Source organism: Mustela lutreola, chromosome 4 (genome assembly GCF_030435805.1).
Source record: "Mustela lutreola isolate mMusLut2 chromosome 4, mMusLut2.pri, whole genome shotgun sequence".
NCBI classification, from domain to species: domain Eukaryota; kingdom Metazoa; phylum Chordata; class Mammalia; order Carnivora; family Mustelidae; genus Mustela; species Mustela lutreola.
This window is the reverse complement of record NC_081293.1, coordinates 133,989,462-134,010,286: the sequence shown is the minus strand read 5'-3', so window position 1 is coordinate 134,010,286 and position 20,825 is coordinate 133,989,462. Positions and strand designations below refer to the sequence as shown.

The window sequence follows — 20,825 nt, the reverse complement described above, 5'->3', positions numbered from 1 at the left end:
CAGGCAGAGAGGCAGGCAGAGAGAGAGAGGAGGAAGCAGGCTCCCCACTGAGCAGAGAGCCCGACGCGGGGCTCGATCCCAGGACCCTGGGATCGTGACCCAAGCCGAAGGCAGAGGCTTTAACACACTGAGCCACCCAGGTGCCCCATATCTGTCTATTTTTAAAGTTTCCACGTGTTTCTAACATGCAGCCAGGGTTAAGGAACTGCACGACCAAAACAGAGAGACTGGGTTGTGGACAGTGGGGCGTGACAGGAGACGGGGCTAAGAAGGTTAGTGTCACACACTGGAGGGCCTCCGATGCTCACGTGACATTTTGCACTTTGCCAGAAGTCGCAGAGAATTTTTCATCAGGAGGTGACATGACGAGAGCTGTCCTTTTGAATTACTTTTTGCTGAAAGCTGCCCTGTCGTCTACATTAAGCACATGTAGATCGAACGAACAGAACTGGGACACTGACTCCCTTCTCCGTGGCTAGTCATCGTGGAAACGGAACGCCTCGCACAGTAAGGGCATACTTCTCACATGTTTTTTGAGATTGTTGCTACTCTCTTCTGCATGTCCTTCAGTGAAACCGAGGTATCTTTTCACCTACTGTGTCTCGATTATCTGGAATTTCCAGAACAGTTTTTTTCCACTTTGCCTCCTGGGCCAGGGTTTGTGCCGCTAAGCAGCACATTTGATCAGTTCTCTAAAGGCAAAATAAGATAACCCTGAAAATGCTTTGGGGGGGGGGGGGAATGTGTTTTCTTCTAAAGGAAAGAGCGGTCTGGTGTGAGGCAGAGTGGCATCATGGGAAGGAGCTGCACGTCAGGAAGCAGAGAGTGGGGATCACAGCGTGGCTATTTGTCTGCAAGTTAAGTTCTCTGCATCATAATTTCCTTGCAAAATGTGGAGGAGTGCAATCTGTCTGGCTTAGGAGTGAGGAGTAAAGAGAAAATATGTGGACAGCTTGTCCCTCTGGGCCAGTAATAGGGGCACAATAAAGGGTCGCTGCTATTATTAACTAATGCCACCCAAATCTTAGAAGTAGAATTCATAATATGACCTTTGATAGCTCAGCTTTTCCTCAGAGAAATTTTTATCTTCCCAAATTAGGGGACGAAAAATGCAGCACAAGGAAATACAATTTTGTCAATGTCCTGTCACTCGACGACGTTTTTGAAACAGATACTGTTACCTAAAACAATACCAGTTTTAAGAAGCGAAGAGCAAGTGTAGATCACACAATAAAAATTCTAAAGTAACACGCCACTCACATGTGGAAAAAGAAAGGGTTCGTGGAAGTGAGAAGGTATTTGGTGATTGTGAATCAATACATGGGATATTTTATGGAAACATTTGGACATCTTGTTAGAATATATGCAAATGTTAATTTTTAAGCTAAAATTTATGAATACTGATAACAAGCATTATGTTAAGCATCTCGCATGGAATTTTCTTTTTACATGTGCTGTGTTTGGTCTTCACTGCTGCCCTCTGAGGTTTCTTCACCTGAAGAAACTAAGGCTGCAAGCAGTCCTACACTTCTGTGGATACAGCCGGTCAGCTGGATTTATCTCGGGTATTTCTCTGACCTCTCTTGATTTTCATGCTTGTTGTCTGTTTCACTGACTTCTCAAGAAATCCCAGTCCCATGTTCCCAGGATCATTGAGCCACTTCCTCTCTGCAATCTTACAAAGTCTCCTGACTGTGGCCCTGCTGGGCTCAAAATCATTAGACATTTCGTTATGTACTTAATACAGGTAATATGAAAGGTTACATTCCTTGATAGTGTTTACTATTTTCAAAGACTACACCTGGGGTGAAATGGGTCAAGATGTGTTACTCCCCTATTGTTCTCTTATTGTTATGATCAAATAAAGATCAACTTCTAAAACCAGAATTTGAGTCTATGCAGTCAGAGGACTTCACTAACTCTCTCTATAAATGTATTAAATAATTCATTCTTTAAAGTATATTAAGAAAATGCAGCAGCTGTCTTTATTTTTAAAAAAGATATTACATTCTATCACCAATATCTTCCAAGGCTATGTTTAAAAATGATGCTGAGAGTCATCTCTATTATAATTCTGCTTATTAGGGAAGAATCATTAAAGCTACCTGGGGAAATGAACTTAAATGTTAAAAGGAAATTTCATAACGGCCTCTTTTGTAATACTTCAAAGAATAGCACATATAGCAGATCTTCCAAAGTGTTGCCAGATTGGAATTGCTTAAAAATCTTTCACTGCCAACATATTGCTGGTGTTGAAATACAATCCATGTCTCTCCCACTTTTGACAAACATATTTAACACACTTATGCATACATTAGTTTGTGTAAACATGACTCAGTTAAGTAGAAAGGATTTTTTTCAAAATTTTAATATTTCATCACTATGTCATTCCATGGAAACTACCTGGAGGCTAGTAAGAGGGAGTTTCAAACATCTCTCATATAAAACATCATTATGTATTTGCAGAAAATCCGCTCAGTCAAGAAGAATGGCATATTGGCTGGAGGCAACCTATAAACCACATGCAGTTTTAATTAAATTCATTAAAAATGCTGCATCTCTCAGTAGATTTGAGGGCAGATAGAACCACTTAACAATAGCCAAGACCTAATCCAGTTTGTCAGAACTAATAATAATACAAATGCAATTTCTCACACAGGGACACATCCAAAAAAGTTCACAAATGAGCAATTGTGGTGCTATTTTTTAAAGTAATATTTATTGCAAGATGTAAATTATTGCAAGATGTTACCAGTCTCAGACCATGGTCGCAGTGTCTAATTCCAATGAGTTGATAAAAGGTGCTATTAATAAAAAGGCACATCTCGGGCAGCTGACATAACTAATTGATCAAGTAATTTGAGTAAAAATACAAGATTTACTAGGAAACCCGGACCGGGATGAAATCACTCAATTTTCCAAAAGCCAGAAGGCCTTGAAAAAAAAGAAAAAGAAAAAAAAAGGAGACCACAGAACACTTTTATGTCTAACCGAAACCAAATAAAATGATCCCAACGTACAAATAGGCTTCAGATGATATAATGTGACGAGAGATTTCAACTATGTAGGCAAACCTTTCATTTTCTTACCCAAATATGCCAAGCCAAGGATTACCAAAATAGAGAGGGAGGGGAAAAGTCCTATTTCCTTAGTATGTTGTCTCTAAGGGTGGCAAGGAACATTTTTCCCCTCTCTTCAAATTTCACCACACCTCCCTAAACTCATGCTCAACGTAACATCTGAACCTCACGATCTGGGTTAAATTAAAACAAAATAAGATAAAATGGACCCAGATGAACATGAATTTACCTAGGCTGACACTTTTAGTAATGGTTATTGGAAGATGCTTCCCCACCAGCCCACCCAAGAATCCCTCTGGCAGCCAAAATCACTGCTTGTCTAGAGAACCTGAAGGCTACTGGGACAGCATTTAGTTCTGCTAGATGACTCTGCAGAGGTTTCCACTGTGCATGAGCTAAAGAGAGAAGAAGACAGCTGTCCAAACTCTCGATCCAGGGACTTCAAGAAATACGACATAACTCTCTGTCCTCTTAGGAAAACAGGCATCCCAAGAAAGTACATTGTTACTAAGAAAACACCAATTTTGGCAGGAACACTGTCCCGATCCATCTCAGGAAGGGAAAATTGGTATGACATATATATTTCTTCGGTCCTCCAGCAGTGAAATCGATCTCTATCACTGAAATAATAGTTTAAGGAAAGGTATTTTCCAGTCATTTTCTCATTTTATCTTCATAATGTCTTCTTAAGGGTTGGAAAGAAAGATGAATATTATGATGTCTAAACATATCAAAAATGGCTGTTCAAAAGAAGGATGATTGTTTTGTTAAGTCAAAGCCGTAGGAAAAGTAAGAGAGGAAGGGAATTTTAAATGGGACCGAAAGATGGGGAAATGTATGAATGTGGGTGTCCTCAGCCACAGGACTGAGGGTACCAAGAGAATAAAGAGATTAGTGATGCACAAAGCACATCCCATCCTCTGGGAACAGTTAATAAACTGTGAACTCAGACACATTCATCATATTCTTACATATTTTATAACTTTGCTTCTAGCCTTGGAGTTAATATCATCCACCATGTGCTATTCCATACATGTTTGTATGCCTGACCCCAACTGCTTAATCAGGAATGTGAATGGGTTTCCATTTACCAAATGACATTAGAGATTAGAGAATAATCAGCTAGAGGGACTTAGGTTATTTCCAATTTTTTTGAGCCATCAGCTAAGTCTTACTTCCCAGTACCAGAGAAAATATTGGCAACAGCCTGAGCCTTCGGTCTACCACAGTTAGAAAGACAATGAGCACTTGCTTTGTTGACCACAAGGAACAAATTTCACACTGCAACTTTTGGGCTATTAAATAAGACCAACTCTTCTCCCCATAGTCCAAAAACTTCCTGATTTTACAAAAAGGGAAGCTTCTTAGTCCAATATAGGTTTTCCCGCAACAAAATTATCCGAACTGTTATCAAAATTAGAATCCTGAACTGATAATTTTACAGGAAATTTTATTCCATGTTAGGCTTCTCCAATAATATATTGTAAACAGGGTTTTGTTTGTTTGTTTCTTTTTAAACAAGTCACCAAGGATAACAACTTTCCTGGATCCTGGCCCTCACAAATCACTTCCTAATTCGCACAGATGGTCCTACCGCACACAGGTCCAGCATTACACACATTCACAGGGAAGTAAGAGAAGTTCAGAGCTCAACATGAAGTTGACTTTATTATTGCTTCCCTCTGATCTTGAGATCCATTTTGAGAAATGAGCTCTTTCCTTGTTGCTAGAATGGAAACCTCCCCCCTGGAACATTGATTATTTTCTTTTTGTCTAATTTATGTTATCTTCAGTACTTTCATCTCTCCAGAACTGATATCTTGCCATGATTTTCCCAATATTTGTTGAAATTCTTAGAGGACCAAATAAATAGCACCCAAATGAGAAATAAGACGAAGACAGAAGTGGAGTGGGATCAAAATAACACTTTTCATTTCATTATGGATAAAGACTGGGCAGGAACTCTAGTTTACTGAGAAAGCCAAACAGACCAGCTAATTAATTCCCTGAATTAGGCAGATTTACCCACTCATTCACAGCTAAGGCCAGACTTGCCAGACCTCCCAGGTGAGTGTGAGTATGACAAATGTCACACAGGAGCAGAATGTAACTTGTGCTCTATGTATCCTCACTCTTTCAACAAAAGACCGAGACTTCCTAGCTTATATTTCTAAACCTACCAACCAGGTAAGTCACCATATCTCCTCTGGGGTGAGGTCTGAGGGTAGAGGAGAGTGAGTAAAGCGGTGGCAAAAGGCCAGGAATATTATGCTACTGAGCTTCATACTGAAGGAAACAAGAGATGTGGTCAGAAGGAGTGTTCAATGGATGCAATTCTCTCTTACCATATGGGAGGCTTGGGTTAGATTTCCAGGCCAGGCACCAAGATGGTGGGGGTTTTGAAGGGTCAAATTAGTAATACCATTCCTTCCTGTCTAAGTTCTGAATTCATTGAGAAATAAGGTCGGGAATAAAACGAAGACCAAACTACCATCATTACTACTGATAAGGGATAGCTTGGCAATTATAACTTAATATGAAAGCAAAACTAGGCTTACTGCACCTTTCCCCCAGATTTGAGACCCTGGAAGAGCTCCCAGGTGGCACAGCAAACACTTACTGATGTTACTACCTCTGCTTGGTCTGGGGATGACAGTAGTATAAAGATGCCACATTTCCCATGCCTAGAAGCACTAATAAATGGGCTACATCCAATCAAGAAATGCTTGCCACTAATTATCATCCGCCAACCTTCATACACTTCTACTATTAGAAGAAGAAAAGAAAGGCAAAAGAGTCAAGGGTTTTGAGGAAATTTTGCTCTTCCTGGAAATCAGAAGAAAAGAAAAGTAGGCATTTCCTTCATACTGTACCTCCCACCTCCACAGGCTCCAGGAAAGCCTAGGTCATACGGCTGAATTTCCATTGCCTCAACTGAATACCCCAAATTGGAACCCCTTGCCTGTCTACAATTTATGGAGACTGCACGGAGCTCTCCTGCCCTCATTTCCATGTCCTGGGCTAGTTATTTTTTTATAACATTTTTTTGCATGCTTTATGCCACAAGAGCTGGGGCATGTTTCTTTTTCCTTGGTTGCCATCACTCACTCTACTCTTGTAGTTCCTCTTCCCTGAAATTGCTTACTCCTCACTGCCTTGCTAGTGCTCAGATACAGCTCCTTTTCGTGTAAGAGTTTTAATGCTAGTCACTATCCACTATAGAAAATTAGCAAAGAAAGTACTGGACAAAAAAAAATAAAAAGAAAAAAAAAGAAAATACTGGACATTGGAAACTTTCTTTAAATAACAAAATACTCAAAAGAGTTATTATTTATATAAGTTATAAAATATAACTGATAACAACTCTGAGCTTTACACTGCCTCAGTCCTGACCCTCCACCGGGATGATTGCAACCAGTGTTTGCTAACACAGGGCAGACTTGCTTCCCATCTGATGCCCGTGGAAGACATCTTTACTTGAGATAAGGTAGGATGGGGCCTCAGAATCCTTCCCCATACAGCAGTCCAGATGGTCACGACCAATAGATTTCAGTTGAACCTCAAGACAGATTTTTACTTCAGATGACCTCATACTGACATTAAAAAAAAAAAAAAAATGTATTGCCCACCGTCAGAAGTTCTTGAGACTGTGTCACCTTTACATGCCATATTTTTCTGCCACCTTAGTATTTTCTTAATTTTTTTTACAACTTTCCCAGTACCTTCCTAGCAAACTGTATTAGTCACCTGGTACTCTGTTACATTCCTAGACATCCCTTTGTAGACCAAGGCATTATCTCTTTGGGTCTCATGTGTGATAGAGATAATGAGATAATCATGATTATCATGATTATCTCATTATCTCTATCACATACACTTGCCTGCTGTTTGAATCCACAATAGTCAGGACCCTCTGGATCCCTTTCTGGCAGGTCTGGTTCCATCCAGGCACCCATTGTCATTCCCACCCCATCACTCACTAATATTCTAGAGTGGCATTTATACCTGCCATGTTATTTTTGTTTTCTCTGGCTCATGTTTGTTTTTTCTTTAATGTTTCTTTTCCTGCTTCCTTTTACATTAAGTGAATAATGTCTAACACCTTCATTTTTAAGATTTTTTTCACTATTTCTTGATTTATTTCCTGTTTCAGACCTACATTAACTTATTTCCAATGAAATGTAGAAATGTTACACCTGTAGAGCTCTCTCCGCCTTCCCTGGTTTCACGCTGTTATTTTTATGCATAATACATCTTTACAGGTTACAAAGCCAACAATGCATTGCTATAACTTTATATAATTTTATGTATCTTAAAGAAATTAAGAGAAGAAAGGGAAACAGTTCAGTACATATAACCTTTCTTATTTAGCCTCTGCACTTGGTTCTCTTCATTTGTCCTTGAGCATTCAAATTATTATCTGGAGTCATTGCCCTGGGCCACATGCCGCTCTTTTCTCACTCACTTCCTTTGTGTTGCTCCCAGCAACATACATTCCTATAAGGCCAGCAGTATAATGATATGCATAGTGTTTTACATAACTGCTATTGAAATTAGTTAAGAGAAGAAAGAAATATGCATTTATATTGTCTTCCGTAGGCACACAATTAATTGCCTTTCCTTGCACTCTTTGCTTTCTCCTGTGGGAGTGAATTTGGCATCGCTTACTCCTACCTGGAAAACTTCCTTTGGTGTTTCTTCTAAGGTGGTTCTGGAGTGATAAATCCTCTCGGTGCTCCTTTACCTGGGAATGCCTTTATTTCACCCTCATTTTTAAAAGACAGTTTTGCTAGGTTCCCATTTACTGTTGCAATTTTTCCTTTGAGCACTTTAAATGTCATCCCACTGTCTTCTGTTTGCCATTATTCTGATGAGAAGTTAGTTGCTAATCCTGTTGGGCTCCCTTGTAAGTGCAAATTCATTTTTCTCTTGCTGCTCTCAATATTTATACTAGAATGTGTCTTTTGTGAAACTCTGCATTTGTCCTACTTGGAATTTGTTGAGACTCTTGTGTTTGTAGATTAATGTTTTCATCAGATTTGAGATGTTTTTGGCCATTATTTAACTATTGTTTTCTGCTTTCCGTCTCACCTTTGTGTGTATGTGTATCAATATATTCAATATATTATATATAATTATATTCACCTAATGGTATCTATATTTCGCTGAGGATCTCTTCATTTTTCCTCATTCTTTTTTCTCTCTCATGTTTAGATTGAATACTCTCCATCAATCCTTCTTCAAGTTTGCTAATTCTTCCGCCAGTTCAATTCACTGTTGTGCTGTCTGATGAATATTTTGTCAATTTTTATACTTTTCAAATCCAGAATACAATTGATTCTTTTTTTTAATAACTTGTATCTCTTTGTTGAGATTCACTATTTGATGAAATACTGTAATCATACCTTCATTTTCTTTTTTAAAGTATGGTATCCTTTATTTCTTTGAAAAAAATCTATATATTCATATTTCTTTCTCAGTATACCTATCTATCTATACATATATATATAAAGAGAGAGGGAGAGGGAGAGAGAGAGAAACTACTACTACTTTGGAGTTTTCACTTGTTATATCCCATACCTGCTCACTTTCATAGGCAGGGGTTTTTTGCCTGCTTTTTCCCATCAGACCTCCCATTTTCATTGTATGCCTCACATTTTTTTTGCTGGAAACTGGTTATTTTCGATAATACTGCAGAAATTCTGGGTTCTGGTTGATCCCCTTCCCTTTCCGCAGGAGTTGGTTATTGTTATTTGCTTCTTTATGCTTCATGACTAGGTTATTTTCCTAATATCTGTTCTCTCCCTTTCCCATGTAGTGGGAAGCCATATGGGATACTGCTCTTTGGAGGATGCAGCCTTGGACATGTGCAAAGTCATTCTGAAATGATGGTCTTTTGCAGTCTCTTTAACCATCCCATTCCTTGACAATAAATTCCACTTAATTGCTGGCAGATTGCTCTGTTGTTTTTGGCAATGTCCTGGGGCACAAATTTCTCCATGGATTGATCCAATTACATTCAGACTCCTTTACAAAAATAGCTTTTTGAGATCAATTTTTGAGATTGTCTGATCCCAGGAGGGCTCTTCTTAGCTGTCTGTTTCCTTGGTTCCGTCTGGTAAACCTATGGCCAACCTATGGTTTAACTTCTATCTCTAATGCATCTACCATTTGCCTCTTAATTGCTCTACACCATAACCTTCACTGTTTTGAGAATGTCCTTTGGCTTGAACATCCCCACCCTCTGCTGCAAACAAATTCAGCTTCTTTGGGAAGAAATTCTAAGCTCTATGTCTGAACAAAATCTCCGAGCCCAGGCTCTAGCACTGATGGAGGGAATAGAGGCACACTTCTCTCTGAGTGATACCTCTGCTTTCAGAGCACAGTGCTTGGCAGAGTGAAGTCCTGCTGTAGTCTCTGGTTTATTTGGCTTGCCTCTCCCTAAGTGGAGCCTCTGCCTTACATATGAATTGGGTGAAAGCGATTAGGGCCCCAGAATCTATAGAATGCTGAAGTTAAGGTAAAATCCCCATCCTTCAAGTTTGTGGTAGGCTGAAAAAGAGAATGCCCACTTCTCTGTTGCCCTTCCTTGGAAAGTAGGCTTTATAACAGGTAGCTAGTGACAGATATGGACATGCTAATGTCCTGCCCCTCCCAGGAAGATACTGTAGCTCTCCACTGGGAGCTGGTAGGAGAGGCAGCTCTGTTGTTGCTACACTTACTTGAAGTGGACTTTGTTTCAAGTTATAATGGAAAGAGAGAGGAGAGAGTTCAAATATCACAGATTTTTCCTGTTCTTATCAAGTTTTAGTAAGTTTTCTTTAATACTTTTTTTTTCATTTACTGTATGCCCTTGGGATCATTTCCAGAAACTTTAAATAGGTGGTTTTGTTTTGTTTTGTTTTTCCTTAAATAACGCTCACTAATTTTACTGAGAAGGAAATCGATAAAGCTCCCGGTGTTGCCATGCTAGAAGTGAAACCTTTATATAACTCTTGAGTTAGTCAACATAGCAACTGTTATCCTTATAACCAAATAAAAAGGTTTGTTTTACCCTGTAAGGCTCTTTAATCCTGATATTTCTTGAATCTATTGCTGATCAAGAGCAATGATCAGTATTGGTGTGCCGTGGGAGTTGTATTTGAAGTATTAATGTGTTTTTGTATTTGTCTTTCTGAACATAATGATCTTCACTCTAATCTACCTATGGCATTCATTTGATACAAAAGTATGAAAATAAAGCAGCTAAGGAAACATTCAGCTCTCTTTTCAAAGGAGAGTTAGGTTTAATTAAAGGAGAAAGAATATTCCAAATTCCTTTTCCTTACCACTTAGAATATCAAAAACTGTAAAGATTCCTCCTTCTGTGCACTCCTTCACCCAGGCTGGGGGGCGGGGGCAGTTAAACTCAGAGGAGTTTATTTCCAGGTAAGTGGCAAGGAAAGGAGCACGCAAAGAGAAGAAGAGAGAAATATTTAGATATATCTGGATTTTTACTTTCTGGGGAAAAGAATTGGGAGGGGTGCAGTGCAAAGTAAACAGAGAAGAGAACTGAGCACCAAGACCCTTGAACCATATTTCCTATTTAGGATACTAGGAGGAGACCATTATGCAACAGGTCTCATTTACCACAAGACACCCCAGCTTTGGTGGGGGTGGTCAGCATGATAAAACAGAGAGAAGAACGGAGGAGGGCACCTGAGCCTCCCTAAGATCATCTGAGGCATGGACGCTGAATTGAAGTCCAGTCTGCCACGAGGCTCTGTTGCGGTAAAGAGACTACAAGGCATGGGCTGGGGATTGACTTCTAGGCCAGCACCTGGAGAGAGGATCAGGCATTGACTCAAGGTCTGGAGGCAAGGAAAACTGAGAGAAAAGCCAATTACCAAGATCGAAATGGCCCATACTCCTAGGAACACTGCCACACAAAGAGAACAGATACTAGTCCACCAGTCATGTGCTGTGATACTGGGCACCAATGCCCAGGAAGTCAAAGAACATCACATCATAGAACAGATGTCAGCCAGCATACTAGCAAGGACTAGCTTGAGGTCAGGACCCCTCTTATTCCTCCCCACTCCACCAAGGCCATCAGATCATGTCAACTTCACCTTTCTCTCCTCTACACTTGGCCAAGACTTTAGGGAGAAAGTGGGAGTGAGGTTTCAACATTTCCACCCAATTTTAACTGCACACTCCAACTGAGACTGTTTAAAATAAAAGATGGCACTAAAATCATTTCTTTCATACCATTTCCCCATCATCCTCTGACAGCCAGTAGTATCATAGACAGCTGCCGGCAAACCCAAAGAGCTGCATTCTCTCCGTACTTCCGATTTAAGATGAGCAAACGTTACAGCAACACCAGAAGTACATGAGTGTGCTGGGCGCATAATAAATATATTTTTTTACCTCCCCCTTTTTCTTCTCACATCATGGGCATTTTTTTTTTAAATATGTATTTTGGGCTGTCCAGCAACCAAACAGTCTCTTCTGGCAGGGAGTATAGCAAGACAGATCAAAGTAGAGTCACAGCCTCCCTGAGCATTACAGAAACTGGACGAGAGCAGTTTTTCTTCTGCCTGGCCCCTCACAGCTAACGCAGGGCATGTCACCTAGGTCTAGCTAAGTGGACTTCCATACTGCTCTTTAAAGCTCCAGCAAGTATTGTCAGGTTTCAAGGAGAAGCAGAGGTTTCCAAGGCAGGAGTGACTATGCAATCTGAACGTGATTGTGAGTGTCCATTGACAGGAAGCCAGGATGCTGGGTCTTACCAGGCAGAACGGAGTCTGTGGCATGGCCTTGTCAGCTGCTATCTCTGTCAGCCTGGGATGCCTTCGCAAAATACTATAGACTGAGTGGCTGAAACAACAGAAATTTATTTTCTCACAGTTCTGGAGGCTGGGAAGTTTAAGATCAAGTTACGCGCCGACTCGGTGTGTCAGAACTCCCGGCCTGGCTTGCAGACATCTCCTTACTGTGTCCTCACATGGCCTTCCCTCTGTGTGAGCACGTGGAGACAGAGACAGATCTCTTTCTTCCTCCTCCTACAAGGCCACCAATCCTATGGGATTAAGATTCTACCCCGAGGACCTCATTTCACCTTAATTATCTCCTAAAAGCCCTATTTCAAGTACAGTCACAGTAGAGGTTAGGGCTGCTTTGCGTCTCTCTATTGCTGACCCAATTCTAATTCATCAATTCTATCAAGTCTCTCATGTCTTTCCAAGAAACCCCTTTTCTGTGTAGGTTAACTGCGGCTAATTTTTATTGTTGGCAACCATGGAGCTAGACTGGCACAGATACGAGTATCAGAAGACAATCACTCAGGGAATTGGTGTTGGTTATTTGCCCTAATAGGGGCTAAAGAAAATGAAAACTCAGACTCTGGGAATGTGAACCTGTCAGCCACAATGAATAGCTGGGTAAGTTTTCTTCTGTGGTGATCTTTAATGAAGTGTCCATTGAAAAGAAGGATTTAAGGGATCAAAGTGTCACTGCCACTGAACAGTGTGAATGGCATGAAGAATGTGGAGACACTGGGGTGAGCTGGATGCCACTAATGGGACTGGACAGCTTAAAGAAGGGCTGAACAAACTCAAATCTCTGTATGTTAGCTTAAGGCACAGACCCCCACAATTTCTCTGGTTGTGACAAATAGTTGCATACACAGATGTCTGCCAAAATCAAGAGCAAATTTTAAATTTTGTGGACTCTGGAGTACAAGCCCTTTGAACTGCCAGACTCACCAAGGTGCTCACATGCAAGGGACAGTGCTCGTTAGCAAATAAAGGAAAAACCAAATACGGAGAAAGCTATGGAGGCTTGGAAGTAACCCCAAACCATATTCTATACTAAGCCTTGCTTGACAGCCAAAGAAGAGCCACCTCCTTTCTTTTTGCATCTTCATCATCTTGCACCAGGGCTGAGCCAGCTCTCTGGCTCTCTATACAGCCCTTGATCGTCCCCCCTGCCGCACAGGGCGTCATGCCGGCAGGACCTGCAGAGGGAGCAGGGTTACCTTCCATACCTGGTTAAGACAGTAGGCTAGAAGATGGGAGAAAAACCTTCGAATATAGAGGACCTGCTATTTCAGAAAAGTCTGTATAGGTCTAGTGGTCTATAATTGGGGTGTTAGTGATTTTCTCAGTGAAATGTACTTAGATCATCTACCTGCCATGTGTGAACCTTGGAGTCAGATTGAAAAAAAAAAAAAATCTCAAAACAACTTTTGTGTTCTTAACATGAGCTTCCAGGCCCATGTTTTGCCTCATTATTCATCTTCCTGCTGTGAAGAGGCTCTTTAAGTTACCCTAAGGTTGTATGGAATATTAAAGGGACGGATCCTTCATAGCAGCTTTCAAGGGACAATGTTTTCATTCCATCAAAAGTTTTTACTTCTGAACTCCATCAGCACATTAATCCTTGATCTAGAGAGTGTGATATGTTGGTCATGTTGGTCAATTAAGTGACTAACTGATAGTTAAACAAAGTACCGGACCATCTTCTTAAGGTATAATATTTTATTTTCCAGTACGGTACTATAATGAAGATATAATCTCCTTTTTAGCCTAAAGTTCACATGATGCTCTGGGGCCCTTTTTCTCAATGTCCCTCCCCCTGCTGTAAAACTACAGATTACAGAAGTACAGGAAATAAGATGGTGTCCACTGGCACTAAGTCTTACTCTACATTTTGTCTTTTTTATTGAATTCTGGCTTTATTTTTAGTTGTCGTTTAGCACCCTTCTGTTTTCACTGGAAGAAATATTTTGGATAAATGAATTTATTTGACTGTACCACCTATGGTACTCTACCTAGGTGCTCAAAAAAATAAGTTAACTTTTAGCAGGAGACTTCTGCTTTAGAATATCAAAACTGGCCAGCAACTAAGCCAGTATCTATTTCAATGTGTAATTTAAATCAAGAACTAAACCATTAAAGCTCTCCTGACCAACAGCTGAAAAGAAGTATCAGGGATAGGGAAAGCAATTATCTTTTTTTTTTTTAAAGCAGAAATTTTGTCTATTCAATAAACGTAATATCTAAAAAAATAAAATAAAATAAAATTCTAGGGTATCTGTATTCCTAAAAAGAGCCCATCTTTTTTTTTTCCCTTTCCTCCTCCATTTTTTTTTTTTTTTTTGTCTTTTAAGAGACTTACCAAGATAATATGAGGTTAGTATTGTTAAAGAAAATGAATGTCCTAGGAGAGGATCCCTCAATTGCTTGACCTTGTTAACAAGAGGCTTGAACCCTCTATAGTTAGTTCTGAAAGAGGATTAACACTTTAATCAAGTGTCAAAGGGGAAATGGCAGGCCTTGTTCAAGGAAGCAAAATGTAGCAGATGTCAGTATCTGTCTGGAACAGTGTCCGTTCTTGTCTATAGAACAGAAATGAAAAATAAGAGTAGTGTGTGTCATCTCACTAGGGATTTTTAATTTGCATCCAGCTGTCACCATGGCTGTTCTCCAGATACCTGCTTGTTCTTTAAAGATTAAGTTTAGAGATAGATGGTGAAGTGTAGGAACCTGCGGGCCAGCTGAAGAGCTTGAGTCAAGGTTATACCACCAAAGCCTGTGTTTTCCCAACGTATCTCCAGGGGTATCGAGTTTGGCTTCCACCAGGAAATTGTAACCCTAAGAACTACTGGTTTCATATTTAAGGTTCCAAATAAATATTTCTACCTAGATTCTCTGGAAAATGACTTTCTTTGGCAATGCTCTTGGGGGCCACCAAGGTGTTGGAAGAGTTAGAACTCACCCATACATGGTTTAGAATTCAAATCCTGATCATTTTCTTTAATCACTTCACATGGAATGTGGGGAGAAGGGAGAGGGGAGTGGTATAGGTGTCGATAACTAACAAGGAGTTCATACACAGTCTTTGGCAGTCCCTCGCACAGTGCGAAGAGAGGGTAGGAGCAAACGTCCCATTACCTGAACTCTGAACTATGAAGGGAGAACCCAGGGGGAGTTCTCATAATTGTCTCTGTGATGACTAAATGAGGTTTATTTGTGAACTTGCCCTGTTTAGAGTACAACTTTGCTCCTGTCCAGCCATCTAACACCTGCTTGGACATACCATATCTCACAAAAGGAAGGAAAATTTATGATGTCATCATGCCGTTGGAGGCGTTCTCTACAAACAAGGGGCTGTGTCCTCCCCCAGGGACCTCTGGCCTGCCATGGTGAAGTGAAGATCAGGCTGGCTTTGTGGGTCTCAGCTTCTGAACTACGAAATCATGGTGTGTGGTAGATGTGAGCAGTCCAATCTGGAGCCATTAGCCCCGTGTGGCTACTGAGCACTTGAGGATGCTTAATGCAACCGGGGAATTGCATTTTTACTTATATTTAACTTAAAAAACTGATATTTGAGTCCACTATTTAAAAGCTTTTAAATATGTTTGGAGCAACTGCAACATTTGATTTTGCTGTTTCAATTGCAAATTTAAGAAGTCTAATTATTGTTCAAGTATTTCCAATGAAAATTTAGTGTCTGGGGGTGCCTGGGGGGTCAGTTGGTTAAGCATTTGCCTTTGGCTCAGTTCACGATCCTGGGGTCCTGGGATTGAGTCCAAATCAGGCTCCCTGTTCAGCAGGGAGTCTGTCTCTCCCTTTCCCTCTGCTCCTCCCTCCTGCTCATGCTCTCTCCTTTTCTCTCTCTCTCTGAAATAAATAAATAATAATATTTTTTCCAAAAAAAAAAAAAAAGAAAGAAAATTTAGTTTTCTAAATTGGGGATATCCCCTAAGTATAAAATAATAAAAAAAAAAAAACAGATTTTGGAGACTTAAAAAAGAATGTATAATATCTCACTGATAATTTTTATATTGACTACATATTAAAATGATAATGTTTTTAATATATTGGGTTAAATAAAACATTATTAAAATTAATGATGACATTATGTTTGTTTTTTTTAAAGCTTTTATTTATTTATTTGTTAGAGAGAGAGAGAGAGTGCACCCGTGAGAGAGAGAGCTCACGGGGAGGGGCAGAGGAAGAAGCAAACTCCCTGGTGAGCAAGGAGCCAGATGTGGGGCTAGATCCCAGGACCCTGGGATCATGGTCTGAACTGAAGGCACTGCTTAACCAACTGAGCCACCCAGGTGTTTTTGGGTCACTATGTGTTTATTTGTTTGTTTTGAATTAACGTATAATGTATTCTTTAAGGGGTGTAGGTCTTACACAATTCACAATGCTCACCACAACACATACCCTCCCAATGTCCACGGCCCAGCCACTCCATCCCTACTACCCCACTCCACTCCAGCAACCCTCAGTTTGTTTCCTGAGATTAAAAGTCTCTTATGGTTTGTCTCCCTCTCTGGTTTTGTCTTGTTTCATTTTTTCCTCTCTTTCCCTATGATCCTCTGCCTTGTTTCTCAAACTCCACATATCAGTGAGATCATATGATAATAGTCTTTCTCTGATTGACTGATTTTGCTTAGTATAATACCCTCTAGTTCCATCCATGGCATTGCAAACGGCAAGATTTCATTTTTTATAGGTCTGCATAATATTCCATTTTATACACACACACACACACACACCACATTTCTTTATCCATTCATCTGTCGATGGACATCTGGGCTCTACTCCATAGTTTGGCTATTGTGGACACTGCGGCTATGAACAATGGGGTGCAGGTGCCCCTCCAGATCACTACATTAAGCAAGGGCAAAAAATGAACTATTGGGACTTCATCAAGATAGAAATCTCTTGCACAGCAAACAGTCAACAAAAGTAAAAGACAACTGACAGAATGGGAGAAGATATTTGCAAATGACACATCAGATAAAGGACTAGTATTCAAAATCTATAAAGAACTTATCAAACTCAACACCCAAAGAACAAATAATCCAATCAAGAAATGGGCAGAAGACATGAACAGACATTTTTGCAAAGAAGACATCCAGATAGCCAATAGACACATGAAAAAGTGCTCCATATCACTTGGCATTAGGAGATACAAATCAAAACCACATTGAGATACCACCTCATACGAGTCAAAATGCTAAAATTAATAAGTAAGGAAACGACTGATGCTGGCAAGGATACAGAGAAAGGGGAACCCTCTTACACTGTTGGTGGGAATGCAAGTTGGTGCAGCCTCTCTGGAAAACAGTATGGAGGTTCCTCAAAAAGTTGAAACAGAGCTAACCTAAGACCCAGCAATCACAGTACTGGGTATTTACCCCTAAGATACACAAGTAGTGATCTGCTCATTACATTTCTATTGGACAGTGCTAGACTAGACTACCCTAGTCAATTCTACACTTACAGCTTTTGGATTAAGTATATACTGGAGAGGATGGGAAGCCAAAGCAGAAATTCTCCTCAACCAATCAAGAAAAAATATATTTTTTTAAAAGTGCAAAAGTGAAACAAAAGCCTTCCTTAACCACCTCCCCTCACATCTCTTCCAAACTTCAAGTACTTAAGTAGTGTCTCCCACAGTAACAACTTGGTGACTGGTTTGCTCTGTCCTGGCCAACACAGGCGATTTTCTCCTTCTGTTCTCATAACTGGGCCATGTTCATGGATAGTTAACGCTCAAGTTCATGGGAATAAAATTAGAGGCCTGGCTGAAATGGAAACCCTGAACTCCTATCTCCACACAAGCTCGCTCTCAGGACTTTTCCTTAAAAACCCCATAAAGCCAATGTAACTTTAATGCATAGGTCATACTCCCTCCCCGCCAAAGTATGGTGAATACTTTCTCTTCCTTCCTTATTATTCCTCCAGCGTCATGGCATTCTTCATTTCTTCCATTGATACTGAGCCCTTTCCTTGAGCCAGGCACCATGTTGGGCATGGAAGGGAAGGACATGCAGCCCACCCAAGGCAGACATTTAGATAATCATTAGATGGACTATGTTCATGGTAGGAGTGATGCCTACCAGAAGTGGAATTACCAAGGAGATAATCCTTGACTGTTCCTTCCTCCTTTGACTTCCCAAAGGAAGGCAGACAGGAGAGAGAGCATTCTGGGATGGGAGGCGTACATGTGCGTGTATGGAAGCCAACGCCACATGGCACTACAGACAACGAAAGCAGATTGGTCTTTCTTGGGCATAAGAAACAAGGCGTGGGAGGGAAGCAGTGGGAAGAGAGGGAGCTGACCGGAAGCCATTAAGCTCCTGTTGATGAGATATAAAGAGGAGAGGAAGATCAGAGAACACTTCAAACACCACCAACAGGTTGTATAAGTTTTCTCCTCCATCCAGAGTGGCTTATGCATTACCAGCAAGTTAAGAAATTCTCATCCTCCCAGGGCTCATTGCAGAACTTGGGAGTTTCTAAGATATTTGTGGCATCATCTTTGTCATTCAACAGCATTTATTGGGTGTCTAGTATGAGCCAGCCACTTACCCACCCTAATAAGGATACAGAACACTGGCTCCTAACTAATGTCCAGAGGTCACGGGCAGTCCTGGGCGTATTAATAACAGGCAAGGCAGGGGTAGTCTGGCAGGGAAGCATAATGTTTTTTTTTTTTTCCTTTCTTACAACTTGGGAATAAAAAACCCATATTTAAAATATTTGGGGGATAGAGATATCCTGCTTCCCAGTCAGGGTGTCCTATTTTCAGCCTTATTTTTCTGTAGTTCATGACTTAAATATGTATTGAAAAATAATATTCATAGGGACGTCAATCCTTAATCATCCTGGTTTAAATTGTTCTCCGGAGTGTTTCTCAGAACAGGTCATTACAATCAAAAGTTAAGAGAATGTTCATTATAGTACATGGTGGAGAAAAGAGACTTAAATTTGGGAAAATTCCCTTCCCTTCATTTTTAAGAGTAAAGTGGCAACATGGCAAAAACTTAGTGCACTGGAATTCCATTGGATATAGAAAAACATCGATGTTCTGAGATCACTCGTTTGACTATTGTTACATTTTCCATCCTTGCAGTATGACTTAAAAAAACACATTCTTCCATATGCTATGGGCGATAATACGCCACGGATCTTACATACACCATGGCTTTAAATACCCATCCAAGAGACTCACTGTGTCATAAAATCCAATAGTTCATCACCTCCTACTTCTGAACGGCTACCGTTGTCACAGGAAAACATTGCCATGGCTCAAGCCCCAAATCAGAAGCCAACCCAAACCTGCCAAGTGGTGGATTCCCGCTGCCCACTGCCCGATGTGCCCCCCCAGTCCTCCCTCCGCCGGCTCCCTTCACACGGCATGTGAAAGGCGAGCACGGGGCACCTTTGTCAGCCAGGCAGCTGGGCGACGGTGGGCTGCCAAAGGTCGAAGAAGCGTCTGCGGCGAGAGGACAACTTGCTGAACCCCTGTCTGAAGTTCTGCCAGTCTGGACCCATTGGGCATCGTTTAATGTCTAGAGCTGCAGGGGCTAGCTTTGAGTTCAAATCTGTATTGTGGAATCTGAACCATCGAAACACCCACTGCCGCAAAAAAAAAAAAAAAAAAACCTCTATGAATCTTGTTTAACAAAACAGGAAGAACTTCTGCCAATGGCGGAGAAATAAATTCCTTCTTTCCTGCTGCTTGGACCACAGCATAACGAGGGCGCCCAAGCTCTCTTTGCAGTAATAAAACGGAATGCCCAGGCTTTTTCTTTTGATGTGTTCTAGTTTCAAAGTTGAGAGTTGAGGCCTTTTCATCCTTAATTTATCTTCCCTTGTAAATATGTCTGTACCCCTTCCAATATCTGCAGTCTACACATTTTCAAAATAGAATTCACTCCTTCTCCTATTTCAGTTGTATAACTTTAGGTTATGGGTCAGATTTTCGGCTAAATAAACATACCTCGGGCTACAGCTCTGCAAATACCTCTGGCGGCAAATTAAGTCAAACAAATGTTTTGGTTGGGTGGTGAGGTTGTTTTTTAATAATCTTTCTGATCTGCCTGGAGGTCCGAGGATAGACTAGGTGAACTCCCAAAGGCTTTTCTAACTCGGTGTTTCCTGCCACTTTAATATGCAGTTCTTGAAGTCTGGCGAAGTGACGGGTTTAAACTTTCACCACCAGAGGGTGCTCCTTGTTTGCTTCTAATAATCCTTTCAGGCTCAGATTTGAAAGATTAGGGCCCTGTCACCAGACTCCTCCCAGCAGCAGCCAGCATCACCCAGGAAAGGGTTCCAGAAGCCCTGTGGGGAGCGCTCTACTTCAAGGCACCAGATTTCACTTTGGCTATTATGTGCTTGGAACCCAAACTGAAAAGCTCTGTAGCTCGCACCAACCAAACTGCACAAATACATATATTCACTGTAAACCAAGCAAGGCATGCAAATCATTTTTCATTCTCGTGCTTCTGTTCAGTGTTTACTACATAACAACCATGAACCCGGAACTCTCCCACTCTCTTCACCACACCAAACAATAAAATATCACAAAGTAAAAAGAGAATTTGCTTGGCTATACCGATAATGCTCTTTTCCACGAAGGCAACCTCCTCTTATCGGAAGCACGCACCTCTCCCTCTTCTGCTTACATGGGATTTCTTGTTTCTCGGGGGAGCATTTTATCAGCTTCAATTTCTCTTAGAGTATTATTTGACTGACTGGGATGTGCATGTGAATTTTCCACCCGATGTTTTCCGGTAGGCACAAAGAAACATAGAGATTTTAACTGGTTTTAAATTTTAAATGGTAAGAAACTCTAATGTGTTTTCATCTGAATGGCAAAGTCAATCATGGATCAGCCAAGTGTTTCTATAAGGTGCCAGATTTTTGGCTGTGTGAGCTGTGAGTGCTCTGTCAC

General features: G+C 40.7%; 1 protein-coding gene across 4 annotated transcripts in view; it reads right to left on the bottom strand.

Annotated features, from left to right (window-relative positions):
- DYNC1I1 (dynein cytoplasmic 1 intermediate chain 1) overlaps positions 1–20,825 on the bottom strand; it is a 303,858-nt gene that overhangs the window by 210,353 nt on the left and 72,680 nt on the right. The gene's annotated exons all lie outside the window — the stretch shown is intronic.